At 42.1% G+C, this 4,965-nt stretch overlaps 1 pseudogene; it reads right to left on the reverse strand.

Moving 5' to 3' along the window:
• On the reverse strand, nucleotides 2,855–3,883 carry Gm11500 (predicted gene 11500; annotated as a pseudogene).

The raw sequence follows: 4,965 nt of genomic DNA on the forward strand, positions 1-4,965 counted from the left end.
GATAGTCCAACAGTAGGAATCTGTGAAACAGAGATGCTAAAAACACTGTATCTGCATAGCTGATCATTTCACAAGATGGGATGACTCAGCCATCCCAACCAGCCTCTGATAGTCTGGACAATTTCCTGTAGAGTCCCTTGTCTTCAGTCCACTTGAAAGGTAGACAAGCTAGGTTCCCATGGCAGTGAAGGATGGCAGCTATGGTGGCAGCAGTGTTAGCAACAGAGTAAATGTACTCTCAGGCAAAGGGGAAAAGGAGACAAACAATAAAAAAACATCCTTTCCCTGGATCCTCCTTATGTATGGGTGTCAACTGGCAGAAGATTTTCCTCCTTCATTTAATCCTTCTAAGAAGTCCCCTTTCAGATGTACCCATCATTCTTGTTAGTTGATCCCAGATCAAGTAAAGTTGGCCACCAAGTTTAATCATCTCAGCTTCTTTGCTCCTCCTAAGAATATATTCATGTCTTCTTTGCAAGGTTGGGAACCTCAGTGAGAATTGGGAAATTTAGTTATGGTTTTTGTCCTGTGTCCTTGCATGCTGCTGAGAAGGTTGGGGTGTTGTTTTCCTTTTAACCTGCCAAAGAGGAAGACTCTTTATACAACAGTTCTCTACAAACTACAACAACCTAGAGAACTTGTAAGAACACAAATTCATCTTTGCTCATTTGTGGAATCCAGGCACCTGCAACTAAACTGCCCATAGAATCATTCTGCATGTTATAGGAGAAAATCCTCTCTTACTAATTCCTGCACTGGGGAACAGCAGATGATCTTGGCCCCTGGCAGCAAGGCATCAGTCTCTACTTCTAACCTTCTAATTGTTTTCTCCCATTCTGCCTCTTCCTCTTTAATCATTTAAAAGATTACATTTCAGTGGGTGTAAGGGCCATCTCTTTCATACAAAATAATGTCATTCTAGTATCTTTAACATAATAGACCTGCAACACCCTCCCCAAGATTTTGTTTACAGTATTGGAATTTTAAGTGTGGATTTATCTCTATTGAACTACTATCCCTAACAGCAGTGATGTTTGCTTCATTTTCTAAACATGAATAACCAAAGGAGGCAAATCCAGTCACTGTCAAGAGGAGCATGATGGGTCTGATTGCTTTAAAACTTGGATGGTTCAAAGCTAGCTACTCATACTACTACACTCCCAAAGACAAAAATTCCATTAGTCCCTTGGAATGCATCTCCAAGCTGAAGGAGCTTTGTCAGAAGCCTTTGGTAGCTATTTCTTCCTTTTATCTCTTTGCTTTGCCATCCAACAAAAACACATGCTCACACTGATACAGCCTCACTGGCTTACTTGCAATTTTTAAATTGCAGCAGTCTTCACTATTATGTCATTGATTGGGCTGTGCTTGGAGCCCAAATCAGGTGAATTAATTGCTCCCCAAATCAACATATAAGCAGCCTATTTTGAAACAAAACATTGTGTATATAATACACTGTCTACAATGGCTGGCTGATTAAAGGATCACCTGGGTTGAAGTCAGAAGCACCATATAAAACCACTGCTCTCTGCATGCAATGAAAACACAACAAGGTGTATTACAAAGACTACAGACCTGCAGCCAGGAAGTTCTGGGGCCAAATACAATTTTTGTGAGTGTTAGTGACAGGGTTCTAGGTGAAGTACTCTGATCAGTTCCTGATCAGTCCATCTGCTTCCCCCCACACACACAATTTATGAATTGGAGCCATTAATATCTGCCACACTGGGCTGGGGTGAACAATATAAACACAGTATTTGGAGTATAATGTATATATCTGGAATTATTAGAGAGGATTGTTTCAAGGAGGCTCCATCATGACTGCTCCCTGAAAATATGAATCTTAAGCTACTCTAAGACATGAGCAGAAAAGCCCACTGATCCTCATTTCTTGCCTTCTGTGCCTGTAGATTCAAGGCAACATGGTAAAATTCATGTAAAACTGCATTTGTAATGATCATTAAATGACTTGCTTCCTCCTTCCTTTAACACTATCTGCAAGTGTGAGAGCATGTGTGTAATAAGGGAGAACTCAAGGAAGTCCTGGTCTGTCCTTCTCTATCAGCGAAACATGATCTCTCAATAAACCTGGTCCTAGACTGTCAGCAAGCAAACCCTAGCCTAGCAACCCTCTTGTTTCTCACCTCTCCTCAGCCCTGTAGGGTTCACAACCTTTAAAAAAAAATGGGATTCAGAGATTTGGACTCAGATGCTCACGCTAACCATGTAAATGCTTTTGCATACTGAGCCATCATATCAATCCTCAATAATTTTGTTTTCTTGTCATTATTTCCCTAAAAATAAAGTATAATGGCTACTTATGTATATTACACATTATATTGGGTATTATAAGTAATACAACAATATTTAAGGGACATGTGATGACATACAATTAATGGGTGGGCAATTTAATGAGGAGTCTTGGCATGTTTGGAGTTTGGTTTTCACGGAACATCTTGGAGCTGATCTGCTTGAAGAATTAAAGGATGACCACACTTATCAAACTGACTTCCTTTCCTGATAGTGCAGAGTTTTATCAAACTTTGAGATATGTGTAAGATAAGTAATACTCACTTGTAATTCGCACTTGGTAGCTTCAAATTCTTAGGCCACCACCAAGGTTGTTCTATCAAGAGGTCTCTATGCATTACTCAGCCCAACTCTCAGCTTCAAGGTTTTCTTGGTCCCAAGACAAGTACTTCAGTCTTCTCAACATATTATATGGTTTGATAGTGAACAATATGTCCAATAAAGATATTTTTGTTTGTGAGCTAGTCAAGGGCCCTTGTTTTTCTGTATATCTTTTCTCTCTCTCTCTCTCTCTCTCTCTCTCTCTCTCTCTCTCTCTCTCTTTTGGCTGTCCTAAATTGTTTATTGGATACAAATTTTACAGAAATCACATGTATTAGCGGTAACGGTGGAGCTGGAGAGTATTGCACCTTCTCCAGGCTGCACATTGAGAACCACCAATAGTGTGGTGGAACTTGTGGCCCTTCCCAAGGCCAACGCTCTTTTGGCCAGCAGATGTCAGTACGTGCATCTCTCTGTGCTTGTGGACTGGTCTGGTGATTCACTGGATGTCAGGATTTCTTCTGATAGCTTTATGAAATGGATCAATAAGGATAACCTCAAAAAATTTATATGTGAAATCTTCACCAACCCAGTAGGAATTCAGGACTCCCCAAACCCCACAATGGTGCCCAGCTCTCTCCTCAGCAACAGACTGAAGGATTCAGGCAAATTTCAGCTGGTTGGCATGGAGATGGAGAGGCTTGCTGTAAGTTGCACCCTTAGGAACCAGACGTTTGCTGTAGTCTCCCCTCCCCCAGCCTGAAACCTGCTTGCTCAGGGGTGGAGCTTCCTGCTCATTCGTTCTGCCATGCCCACTGCTAGAACCTGCGGAGCCACACTCGTGCACCTTTCTACTGGACCAGAGATTATTCGGCAGGAGTCGGGTCCCCTCCCCATTCCTTTATAACTAGTGTCGCAACAATAAAATTTGAGCTTTGATCAGAATGAATTTGTCTTAGCTCCATTTCTTCTTTTGCCCCGTCTAGATTCCTCTCTTACAGCTCGAGTGGCCTTCTCAGTCGAACCGTTCATGTTGCGAGCTGCTGGCGGCCGCAACATTTTGGCGCCCAAACAGTTTGCGACCACCATGTCAGACACGAATCCTCTAAATGATATAACGTTGCCTAGTCTTGTATCCCAGTCTTTGTGCTTTAACAGACGGGGTGGGACAGCTCAGAGAGCTGGTAGTGTTGCCAGCAATGGACCCTCAGAAGAAAGCTCATCATGTCAGACTGCTTCTTCCTCCATAGCTCCTGGATATATTTGCATGCACCCATCTTGGCTCACCTGATGGCTCTTGCCAGAGGAAAGGGTATGTGTTTTTCTAATACAATTTTGAAGTCCCTGAGGACTGTCAATATTAATGCTTTACAGAGAACAAATGAAAAACACTTCAAAGCGCTCACATGTTCAGTATCACTGACAATATTGGTTGTCTTGAAAATCTTAAATTAACAATTTATATCTCTATGAATATAGGTTTCTGCGCTATCTGAAGGCATCACTAGAAGTTAAGCTATGATCTTTCTCTGAGAGAAAGCAGGATTAGCACTAGAATCAATCCCATGGAAGGCACACAGACTCTCACCTGAGCAAGGAATAGTCCAAACATCAGAAACAAAACGAATGGCAAATGTGTGCGAAGACAAACACCCTAGCTCAGAACATAACTTGCTGAGTAGGTACATTTTGGTAAGGATATTAAGGCTAGGAATTAGAAGTGTCTGCAAAGGAAGAGTCCATCAGAAAGTAAAGAAGAAAAGGGCAAAATCTGTTAGTTTTAGGACAAAGCTATCCAGTATTGAAAAGAAAATACACTGTAAGAAAGTGTAGTAGTCTCTGGATGGTCCATCCTTTCCTCTTAGCTCCAAACTTTGTCTCTGTAACTCCTTCCATGGCTGTTTTGTTCCCTATTCTAAGGAGGAATGAAGAATCCACAGTTTGGTCTTCATTCTTCTTGATTTGTTTGTGTTTTGTAAATTGTATCTTGGGTATTCTAAGTTTCTGGGCTAATATCCACTTATCACCTGGGGATCCATCCCAAAATCAGCCACCAAACCCAGACACTATTGCATATGTCAGCAAGATTTTGCTGAAAGGACCCTGATGTAGCTGTCTCAAGTGAGGCTAAGCCAGTGACTGGCAAATACAGAAGTGGATGCTCAGTCAGCTATTGGATGGAATACAGGGCCCCCAGTGGAGGAGCTAGAGAAAGTACCCAAGGAGCTGAAGGGGTCTGCAACGCTATGGGTGGAACAACAATATGAACTAACCAGTATCCCCGGAGCTCGTGTCTCTAGCTGCATATGTATCAGAAGATGGCCTAGTGGGCCATCATTGGAAAGAGAGGCCCCTTGGTCTTGCAAACTTTATATGCCCCAGTACAGGGGAACG

The sequence above is a fragment of the Mus musculus genome, chromosome 11 (assembly GCF_000001635.26).
Source record: "Mus musculus strain C57BL/6J chromosome 11, GRCm38.p6 C57BL/6J".
Classification (NCBI taxonomy): Eukaryota; Metazoa; Chordata; class Mammalia; order Rodentia; family Muridae; genus Mus; species Mus musculus.